The sequence below is a fragment of the Lygodium microphyllum genome, chromosome 20 (genome assembly GCF_053477565.2).
Source record: "Lygodium microphyllum isolate KBCC chromosome 20, Lygodium_microphyllum_v1.1.10, whole genome shotgun sequence".
Classification (NCBI taxonomy): Eukaryota; Viridiplantae; Streptophyta; class Polypodiopsida; order Schizaeales; family Lygodiaceae; genus Lygodium; species Lygodium microphyllum.
In genome coordinates, this window is record NC_141154.1 from 109,807,741 (window position 1) to 109,819,812 (window position 12,072).

General features: G+C 41.0%; 1 pseudogene across 2 annotated transcripts; it reads right to left on the reverse strand.

The window, feature by feature from the left end:
• Positions 1-2,361: 2,361 nt before the first annotated feature.
• On the reverse strand, positions 2,362-6,738 carry LOC148019251 (histone-lysine N-methyltransferase ATX4 pseudogene; annotated as a pseudogene). 2 transcript variants are annotated; one of them, XR_015687560.1, is made up of 2 exons: positions 6,371-6,738; positions 2,362-6,256 (listed from the first exon to the last, which is right to left on the reverse strand). The product of XR_015687560.1 is annotated as a histone-lysine N-methyltransferase ATX4 pseudogene, transcript variant X2 (transcript). The 2 variants fall into 2 exon arrangements; XR_015687559.1 differs by having other exon boundaries at positions 2,362-6,738.
• Positions 6,739-12,072: the final 5,334 nt, after the last annotated feature.

Genomic DNA, 12,072 nt, shown 5'->3' on the forward strand with positions numbered 1-12,072 from the left:
CAAGATAACTTGCGTAGGGATCTGCCGTCCTTGATGAGGGTTTTTACCCTTTTTCCTTGTGAATCAATCACAAGACTAAATGATTTCATACTTGTTGCACAAGTTCTGCGATGGAATAATCTGTTTGGATTCTTTAAGTTGACATATGTCAGGCCTAGGGTTTCTTCTTTTAAGAACCTTAGGGACAAACCCTAGTTCCTTATCTTTACGAATTGATTGTCCCTACAGTAAGGAAAGTAGTCAAGTGTTTAGGGTATGAATGTTTCTATGTTTAGATTGGTTCAGTTATCTTTTGGAAGGTAATATTAATCGTCTTGTCATGGTTTTGTTATCCTTGTGACAATTTACTTTCCCAATCAATACAGTTTAATTTAACTTCCATTTTCCTTAAAGATAAGCTCATGCCAACTAACAACACTTGCCTTGCTAAGATGTGCAAATATTCAAGATAACTTCCTAGTAGTTTGAGCATCAAAAGAAACCTTCATGAATTTAACCATTTACAATGATTTGTTGTGAAAAGAATAAGGCTAGTGGTGCAAGATATGATTTCTACATCTTAGGATTTAACTAAAATATACTACTATAGTAAATGGATAATCTTGCTCGTAATTTATAATGCTTGATGCAATTTGAAGAAAACTAAGTTTTATACATTGTCATTCATAAGCTAAACTCCTTCGTTACAAATAACTCGAACAATTATATCCTATCCTTAACAATTTTTCTTTGCATGATTGACTTAAAACCGAATTAAAGCCAAGAAGAAAAACCTGGTTTTGGGGTGAGATATCCACATGGATACCGGGGGATGACCCTCCCGCAGCTACATCTTGGACTTTCTTTGGCGGCATCGTAGTTCAAATGTGAGATAGCCTTTTCCTCTTTCTTCTGGAATTCCACCGTCTTCTCCTTCCTTCCCTTTCTTTTGTCTTTTTCCCACTCTTCCTCCTTCACTTCTTCTTTTCACTCCCTCTACTTTCCCTCCCTATCTTTTATCTCATGGCTATTTTCCCCTTACGGGATACCATCCGAGGCCATGATGATGGTTTGGATTTTTAGGTTCGGGGGGCGGGGGGGGGGGGGGGGGAGAATAATAATTAGGAAAAAAGCTTAGGGAGTTGTGGGAAAATGAGAGTTATGAGGGGGGGGTTGAAGAAGTGTTAAAAGGGTTATAAGGGGGTGAAAAAGGTCTTAGGGGATTTAAAACCGGGGGTAGGTTCCCAAAGTCTAAGGGGGGCTTAAGGGGAAAAGGGAATTTAAAAATCCTAGGGGGGGTTTAAAACCGGGGGGGGGGGGGGGGGGGGGAGGGGGAACAAAGGGGGTTTTTAACAAAAACCGGGGTTAAAGGACTTTCAAGGGAATATCAATGAGAAAGGGGGCTTAAAGATCCCCCCTTAGAAGCTTCCATGAAGCTTCTTGGAAGCTTCTGAACTAATGTACGTGGCATTGACGGCTCTTCGTGGATTGGATGGCGATGGCAGCAACGACCTCAAGATGTAGGCGGCAGCAGCCTTCCGTCCTCCTCCCTCAGCTCGATGTTATGGCGGCACTCTCCTCTTCGCAATCACGGCAGTGTTGTCCTCTTCATCCTTCGGCCTCTGTTTCTCACGGCTCCAGCCTCCTCTATCTCCAGCGCCCCCCCCCCCCCCCCCCGTTTAAATAGTGGAGGGGAGGGGGATCTTCCCTCCCTACGTGTCGACACGCATGTCCTCCCTCCCTCCATAAGGCTCCAACAAGGAGCTTAATGTCTCCTACTATTTCCCTCCCCCTCCAACTCGTCAGTCGGCTGGAGGGATAAGGGGGGAAATTTAAAAAAAAAATCCATTAATCCAATTCATTTTTTAAACGCAGAATATTACAACTCCCCTCTAGATAGATGTTCATATCACAACACTCACATCAACCATGTTTGTAGATGATAATATGATCCACAAAAACATATGTATGGCATGAAAGTGAGGAAGTATGTGTGCAAGCCTTGTATGTTTTACAATGAACATCGCTAGTCCATAAGAATGTTCAAGTGTGTAGAAAAGTGTGGTAATAATGTTGTCTCAGGAGTATAGGTGCTCATGACAAACTTTTTTCTCAACCGGCAAATATAAAGGCAAGTTCTCAAAGCAATCAGTAATGATGTTCAAAATCTATATAAAATGTTACTTTTATGACTAAGATACTCAAAAAATCCTCGATATTTTTAAGGACATTGAAATTTCAACTAGTATTTAAGAATTCCAACTAGTACAAATACACTAAAATGTCATTTTTAAATAGCACTAATTCACTCGTTTTTTACGATGTGCTTTTAATACCTTTCATAGTATTTATTTATAGGTAGACCCACACTTCATTAGGACGTGCTATACACTGCAATCATGGGAAACTCATTCCCAATCCAATCAGGTTGCCGGTCGTTAACAATAGCTCCCAGATGTATATATTTGCTTTGTCATGACAAGGAAAATCATAGGTATGCACTGTTTTTACTCTCTAACTTACACCAACTTCCTCTTCTTTAAACAATCGCAGCTCCATCGATGACTCTAGAAACCAACTGCTCCTCACAAATCAAATCCTTTTGTCTTTCTTTGCTGTCAGCCTACTCAAAGACATGGAGTCTATTCTTTTGACGCGAAAGGATAATGATATTTCTGATAAAGGCTTTTTCATCATGTCAAAGGTCACAGAGATCTATCAACCTTTCCTATTACCCTTAAATTTCCTTTCCACCTCCCAAAACCAAGAGTTCTTATATACAATATCCAGCCAGCTAAATGCAACCCTGGTGTCCTCAAAGACCAGGCTGCTGAATTCACGCTTCCCACCCAAAGGTTAAAATGTGACATCTTAGGTGATCTAAGACTTTGCTGCTTCTGGTGCCAACATGAGAACCACGGAGCCCCAAGACATTTTGATCAACTGTTCTTCATTGCCGTTGACACTGAAATGTTTAAGGGCTTCCAAGTTCCGTCCAGACCACATTTACATTTGCCTTCCAAAATTCCACGTTTGGCAAGCTTCTCACCAGAGAGAAAAGCCCCCACCAACACTCGCCACAAGAAGACGCAATCTTTAAGCGGCAGATCCTGAGATCAATCGGAGAGAAAAGCCCCCACCAACACTCGCCACAAGAAGACGCGATCTTTAAGTGGCAGATCCTGAGAGAGCTCATTGGTCGTTAGACTGATGCCCCAGCAAAGGCTGATTTTGTCATTGAAAGAGGGTACCTGACTAAGTTTGCGTGGAGTCTATTCGTTTCCTTCTCGTTATTGCAAAGATTTTCAACCTTTCTTCGAACACAATGAAGCATGCACCTATCGGTAATACAATGTACGATAATACTGTATATGCAATATGCACCCCCAAAGCTCCCAAATGAGATTTTGCATCATAATTATGCTTATGCAGGCATCTTCACCGTCCAGTTAACCAACCAAGAGCAAACCAAAGCAAAGACACAACAGTAAAAGCAACCATCTGCCAGGGTTCATCAATAGCCCAAAATTGAACATCTATCTGAGATAAACACTCCAATCTGATGTTCTAATTCAAGGACATACTGTAAGCTGAATTGCACAAAACCAAAATCGTCCTTTAAATTATTGCTAATTTATGAGACAAACATACAAAACTCAAATGAATCTTCAGTTGATATAATAAATCCTGTGTCCATATACTCTTTTCAGCCTTCACAAGGGCCTGGACAAATCGGTGAACAACTTCATTACCTCCTCTCCACATTTTGAACCTTTAACAAACAAACATCCCAAGTCATAAATGAATGATCCCCTTCCAGTTGTACAACAGGAGCCAGTTTAAGAATCCCACCCATTGGTGGGAACAGAATGGACAGATCACTGGTCTCTCTAAGGCAGAAAGATCTTGGAAGTGGAAGTGTACATCATCAAAAATGAATACGTTAGGCTCATGGTTTTTGCCTAGCAGATGAACTTTCTGCAATTTGATGAACCACAGAGACAAGGAACGTTCTTGTTTTCAGGGTCAAACAAATAGTCATATGTGAGCTCATCTCCAGCCCTTACCAATTGCCTGGCAATCAGTATAATACACGTGCCCCCAGGCCTCTCCACCGGGAAAATACGAGCATAACAATTTGGAGAACAAGAATGGTTGATCAGGCGTGCTATGTTACCCATTTCTGTAGCGTCAATCACCACCTCTTCACTTACCTTGAAAAGGTAGCAGTCTTTACCCTGTTGCTGATAATGTTGTTCACGGAGATCAGCAACAATACTCCTGACAATTTCGCCTCTATATTCGACAACCATCTCACCCTCTTGGATGTCGCAGCAAGCAAAGAGGCCCCAACCATGGATTGCTGATTTGCCATAGCAAATTCTAGACTTTTGGATCTTCTCCAAGTGGACTAGCCTCTCCTCAATGGACAGCATCTCACCAGGAACAGGCAGGGTCCGCAATCTTTGAAGCTGCTTCAGGGAGTGTTGACAGAGCCCAGATGGCATGTGCAAAACAGCTTGCTTATTGACATTCCTTGCCTCAGGAGCATTGGGATTATATGGCAAGCACCTGGAAGTAGAGTGCTCCTCACAACTGGGATCCAGACAATCGGTTGTCAAGGCCTCTTGGGCATCTTTGTCTCCAGATTCTGCATCTAACTGCAACCAATTGACTGCCTGATCCAAGTTTTTCTGCCCACAATTATCCTTTGCTACATCTGCTTCTGACATTGTCAGAATCAATCGACCATCTTCAGTAGGCTCCCTATGTCTGGCACAATATGATATCTTTTTAATGACTGGATTGCCATCCACCCCAGTGGTAGTCATGATCTCCATTCTGTAACCAGCCCTCAAAGCACATGTGGCATGATATGTGCTACTACACTCGTCACAACTTAAACATGCTCCATGGACCTGCTTGCAGACCTCACAACACTGCTTGAAACGAGCCTGATCAATTTCTAAAAGACCCTGTGCCGGTTCCATCTTGACTGCATCATGGAAAAACACACCCGGTACAAACCAGCCACAGTAAACATGCACCCAATAGTCTGGGATAGTGGAGGGCTTCAATGCCCCCCCTTTCACTGGGCAGAGACAGCAGTCCCTAAGGATACTAGGAGTTTCACAAGGGCGGCATATAAAAGAACTTCCTCTTTCTGATGCTTTGACTCCATAGCATTCTTCATGAACAGCAATTTGGCACCTGTTACAAACCAGCATTTGATTGTAATCATAGTCTTCAACCAGTCCACAGACTGCACATTTCTCAGGTGTCCATTTTGCCAGCACTGGTTCATAGAATGCTTGCAAGCTTGCTTTCATCACCTGCTCCTGAGAATTGGGCTGAAATGCAAGTCCTTCAGCACCGCTATCTGCCATAGATTGAATCCAAGACAACAAAGTCCTGGTGGTGTCTTTGAGCTTGACAGTCACTTTCCACTTTCTGCTCCGGCAACCTGTGTGTGCCTCCCATCTAGGTAATGCCATCATCCTGCCACCCTTGCAATTCTCACATAAGCATAGAACTTGGTGCATGCTAGGGAAGTAAGCACCATCAAAGCCATAGCATACCACAGGGATGGAGTGTGGAACAGCAGTATGACTGTACTCATTATTTGATGCCTTCAAACTAACATGACCTGCTTCAACAATAGCAAGGTCAAGGTCTCCAGGCCTGTTGTCAAGGCAAGCCTGATGCTGGAATGTATCAAAATAGTCTGCAAATCCAAAAATTTCTGTTGAACTAACCCATGAGTAATCCCTGTCCCTGCCTTTTCCTGCAGTGGGCCCGAGGAACATGACACACAAGCGGCCAGGGGGACAGGACTGGAGTAGGGGCTGTGGGGCAGCCTGCATTGGGTCAACGATCTTGGCAGGCCATGCGCGGTCCTTGCGCTTGTGGGACTTGGCCCAGACAACATCACCAACTTCGAAATGGTAACACCTGTTCTGCGGATTGAATGAGCCATTCTGAGGCAAACCTGATTCATCCTGAGAGGTGGCAAATTCTCCTCCTTCTTCCTCTTCTTGCTTCAGACCAATCGTACACGCACTTGACCCAATTCTCTCTCTGAGGACAAAGAGCTCTGACTGAGAGCTCGCATGTGTGCTGGCATCGGACCATGCAAATGCACCATTTTTATCCTCCTGCCCCGCTACTCTGGATCTCTTGAAAGGGGGACAGATGGAGGGGGGGGCAGAAGAACCATTAATCCAATTCGCATCCGGCATGGCCTCTTTCTCGTTCTTCTTTCTGCGTGCCCCTCCTCCTGGTATAATCCATGGCAAGTCACATACAGTGGATGACATCGTACTGTGCGAGGCCTACTGTGCGATAACCCATCTATGTGTGTGTGTCTGTTTTCTTCAATCAGGCATCATACCTGCAAGAAAACAGGTTGATCCGCCATGGATGCGAGATCGAGATGTTGGTTACACGGATTCTTCATGCCGCAAAATAGAATTGATGGTGCCTCCGATTGTGCGAATTTCGATCGGGATTGAGGGGCAGATGAATCCTAGTTATGTCCAGATTGATTGAGATACTGCCGGTAGATGGTCGACACGAGAGAGGAAAAAACAAAGAAAGCCTGGCGTCGCCGGCGGAGGTTGCCTACGAAAGGGGCCGTTTCCGTCGAGTTTACTATTCCATCATCGTTGTCGTTGTCTTTCTCCTTTTTTTTCCCAATTATTCGCTTGCCTTAATGGTTCCAAGAACTCTTCCCCGATGTAAAGGTTCCCTGCACGGGTGATGGGCCACGGCCGTCGAAGTTTCCTGCACTTGTGTTAGACGTAAGAAGTTTTAGACAAATTCTCACATTGTGTGCGACTGACTCGTGAGTCGTGAGGGCTCACGGTCCACGGACCGCATTCCTAGCTTGGTGTTGGTGGGGGCAACGATTGCGGGCCACCACAGCTTGGGGGGGAAAGCACTATGTCAAAAACTTTTAGTGATCGTAAATGTGCCAACAATCTACTTTTCGTGGGTTTCTAGATGCTAAGGCGTTTCAAACAAATGTATTTTACCTTCACACCATCATTTAGTTGCCCAATAGTTGCTTATGCGACAAAAGTCGCACCTCCAATAGTTATTACATCAGCAAAATCAAACTTGTAGCCTTGCCCATGCTTCCAAATGCAAACCCCACTCCCTTGCCACAAAAATTCCTAAGCTCTTACCTTCCTATATTCTAAATTCTAAACCCCGCCAAACTTTAACCCTAATTTGTACCTTCTTAGAAGGGCCTAATACCTCACCAAAAACCTTCCTAACCTTTCAGTTCTAATACACCCACACTGACACCATAGGTTTGTCTAGGCCTAACCCCCTTCCTATCCCGTTGAACCCCTAACCCACTCTATCAAAATGTTGACCCCCTTGCCCCCAAAAGATCCTATTCTCTAACCCATGGCCAAATTCTAAACATGGCCTCTACCCTCTTAATGAAATTCTAAACTCATGCCTTGCCACCGAAACTAAGTTTCCAAACCGTATTTCTAAATCCATGACCACACACACACACACACACACACACACACACACAACTTCTAAATGAGCATATACACCTTTGCTAGAACCTTGGACACACATAGAGCTTCTAAATGAGCATATACACCTTGGCTAGAACCTTGTCCAAGGACCATGTGCCTCTATGATTCCAAGTTTGGAGAATCCCTTCCATGCTTTAAATGTGAATGAATCAAGCTACACTTTTGTGTTTTCAAGTGGGTATGCATGGCTTTAAGGTTTACATTTAAGGTTACCCTTCAAGAGAGAGAGAGAGAGAGAGAGAGAGAGAGAGTTTGGACATGAATGTAAAACTCTAACCCTCCTAATATGGTCCCTATCTCTATACCCTTGTTATGGCCTTTGGCCTCTACTTTGATCAAAGTATGCTAATATAGCATAAAGACAAGCTTAAGGATAGTTAAAAGGAAGTGATGAGAGTAAGCAAATGGGATCTATCCAAGTTTGGAGCTTCCACACCAACATATTCAAGTGTGAAATCTATCGATATATGCAAACATACTTTGCAATCCAACATGTCAATATGAAAGCTTCAAACCCCTCCCCTTACCCATCCTTGCTACTTCTTTATCAACCTCCCAGACCTTTGGAGCTCATTGTTACATTGCATTAGCATATTGCATGATGTTTGTAAGACATCCATCATCATTCTATTTTCCATGTCCAAGGCTCAAATGTCCCCCTTTAAGGCTTATGGTTAGGGCTAGGATCAACCCTTCAACTCGTAAATTTTCATTCTACTTTTACCAAAATAAGGAGACTTGTTTGTTACGTTTACAAAGAGAAAGGCTTTTATTTATTTGCCAATAAGGGCTCGTCCAATGAGCATTGATAAACCATCAATTTTGCTCCTACCTTTTTTAAAACAATAAGCCTTGTTTGTTTCTTTGCCAAAATAAGGAGTTTCACATAGCATCCAAAAAAACTTAATACCAAGCATATGGAAGCAAGAAGTGACAAACTTGCAACTAGCACATAGTAAGAAGAGAAGAAGATGAAGAGCAAGAAATGAACGAAGTGCAAGAGAGGGCTTTGCTTTCCAAGGCCCTCATAATCTCTCTCTCTCCCAAGTCCCTACAAAGAGAAGGTTTTATTCTCCAAGACTGTGTGTTTGTGTGTGTGTGAGTCACATGGAAGAGAAGAAGATTAAGAGAAGGGGATGAATGGAATGCAAGAGAGAGCTTCACTCTCCAAGTCCCTCACAATCTCTCACTCACTCTCTCTCTTTCACACTAGTTATGATGGAAGCAAGAAAAGGAGAAGAAAGCTTGAACTCACAAAGTTGTACACATAAAAATAAGCTCTTTATTCATTGTTTGAACTTTTATACCTTAGCATTAGGGTTAGGGTTTCTCACTCAAAGTTGGGTAGCCCACCCATTTTTGTGGCTCTTTGACTAGTCCTTCTCTTAATTGATGTATACAACAAGGTTTCAATGGACCTAGCCTAAGTGAAAGGAATAAAGGATGCTCACAATCCTCACATCCATTGCAAGTCTTCTCATTTAACTTTAGGAGATATTACAAGTTTCATGAGATTGAGCTCAGTTCGCAGTAAATATTGTAAAAAAATATAATGTTCAATTATTCACACATAGGAAATGGGATAAATAACTACACCTTACATATGGGAGGGGGTGCCCAAATTAATGTAATGAAGTCCAAATAAAATCTTTTTCTAGAATAGATTTTCAATACTTTAACTTTGCATCCTTTATTGTAGTCACTACCTCTTAAGGATAACATACACCCCCCTCATAAACAAGTGTTAATCCCTTGGGGGAATCACTCATAAAAAGTAGGCCTATCATGTGGGCTCAAAGAAGAGATTTTCAAAATACCATTTTTACACACTTTTTACACATAGAAAGGTACCAAATAAAGAGGTTACTCACAGATTGAATAATGAAGGAATGTGTTTTATTTAGAGAAAATTCATAGATAATGGTATGATCAAATAGCCCTTGAACACATGTGATATAGACAATTTACATATAATGAACCGCCCAAGGTTAATCCCTTAGCATCACTATCAAAGGTAGTATATTGTTATATACATTCGTAGACCTAAATTTCTTAAGTGGTTTGTCAAAGGAGCAATGTTTGTTGTTGATGGTGAAGGTGAAAAATACATTTGATACACTAGTAGCTAGTACTCAAGGCTATGGTTGGTAACATGGATTCTTTGAGGATTGTGTTGTTGATGGATATACACTTGAGTGTTGGTCCTTCCATGTTGAATGGAACTCAAATGGTCAAGAGGATGGATTAGGGGATGCACAAGGTGGAAGATTTGTCATAGAAGTAGAGATGATGACTAAGAAGTCTCCATAAGCTTTTGTGCTTGCAATTAAACCTCTTGTGCATTCACTTCCTAAGGGGAGTACTAGTGTTTTATCCTCATGTACCAAACATATATTATTGAATTAGGAGATGGGTAGAAAGTTTAGAGTGTTATCTCACACTTGAGGACCCAATCAATATATAAAGTTATGGTGCAAATCCTATGTGAGTATGCATGCTTATTGCTTTTGTCCCTATTGTCCATGATTGCACCAATACAATAAATACTCGAAAGGAAAACCTAAAAGATAAGACTTGAACATCATAGTTAATGGACAAGGCCATGAAACAAAGAATAAACTATTAGAGAATATAAGTTTGAGCATATAACAAAACAATATACTACATTGATAAATTGATCTGCAATGTTGAACATAATGGAGTTAACCATATTTTGTCTAGATACAAAAGGACACATAGATTCATATTACACGTAAAGGGTAAGATGAAATGCATGCAATAATGGATAAGCCATGGCCAACAAAAAGTTCAACACTTATATAGGAAAATACCTAGTTAGAAGACAACTTCATTGGGGTTCTTTTTGTCAATGGTGGTTGTGATGAAGAAAGGAAACTTGGTTGCTAGGGATGGGAAAAAAAATTTGTTGCCAAACAAAAGGGATTCAAGAAAAAGGTTAGAGGGAGACATTGGAAGTAAGATGGATGACTCTTGATTCCAATCCAAGCATTTCTTAATGAATAAGGTCCAAGTGGACTAATTGCTAACACAAAGAATAATTTGTGTGTGTAGAATCTTCTTTTTTCCATTTTGATTTTAATGGATTGGTCTGATGGAAATGGAGTAAAAGAGGTGTAAAGGCAAAAAGTGCAAGTGATTCATGGACATAGGTGTAAGTGTAGGAAAATGAAGACTCCCTAGGCATGTCATGACTTTGATGGCCCTTGAGAGAATGTGTGGGAATTTGAAAAGAGGGTTACGTAATTAGAGATGGAGCTCACTGTTAAAGGTCACTAAATCTTTCTAATGTGAAAAGCCCTAGGTGCGATGTAGTGTCAGTGGGTGCATTTTTTCTCTATCTCTCTATCTTATTCATATTCTTTAAAAAATTTTGAAATAAACAAGTAAAATGCCATACAATTAGGCCTTTAGCCTTGCATTGATTGAAATAGGAGTGCAACAGATTTTAGGTTGATTGAGGATGGAAAACTTGGCTCAATATAGTGTGTGCAATGAATTCTAAGGCCAAGGTAAGTGAAGCAAAAAGCCTTTATATTTTATGAAAATGTTGTTGAAGAACCAAATTTCTTAGTGAAGACATGGGTTGTTGATGAATATAATTGCAATTCCTTTTAAGGAAATTGATTGCTCATGCTTGAAGAATTTAGGGTCTCAATATTGATAGTTCTTACATTTCTTTAAGGATCATTGGAGTTGGAATACGATATTGTTTCCTTGATTTTTTGCATTTTGATATCTTTAAGAGTTTTCTATACTATTGATATCAACTTCAAGCTTAACCTCTTGTCACTTGCTAGATGCTATCAACATGCATTCAGTTGTTGAAGCCTTGAGAGTAGCATATAATTGGTTCTAGTTTGAGAAATTGAAAAAATTTGACTACAACCTAAGCTTCCTACCACTTTACCTTGTACCAGCTCATAGCTTGCACTCCCCTAGACAATAAATATGGCAATGCTTCTAAGAGTTGTAGGGTTAGACTCTCTATGGTGTGCATGAATCTCATGTTTAAAAATAATTTATAAAAAAATTGAAAGTGTTTTTAACTAAATTTTAGGTCATGACAAGTGTCACTCAACCCTAGAAAAAATCAATACTAAAAGTTTAGATTGTATTGGAGAGTTGAAAATTCGTCAAGAAGATGTGGTAATATGGCTAGGAAGATGTAAACAATTACATCTAAAATTGTATTTTTTTGGCCTAGTTGACTACCAACATGCAACTTTTTCTCAATGAGAAGTTTGTAGTCCACTAGCAACATCTAAAAATATACTATTTTGGTTGCAAATCTTTCTCAATTAGGAGCTTATAGAGGAAAGAGTGTTGTTGGTGCGCAGATCGGTCGCAATATGCTCACGTAGTGAATCCCGGAAGGTCCCCAAGAACAATGAACTCTAGCTTTACCTTTTTGCACAAATTACAATGTAAAAAGCATGAACGACAAGAGCAAGAGACCAATTGGGTTCAATCTCCCCCCATGCCTTGTGTGAGCGCTTCACAAAGCATGTATTTT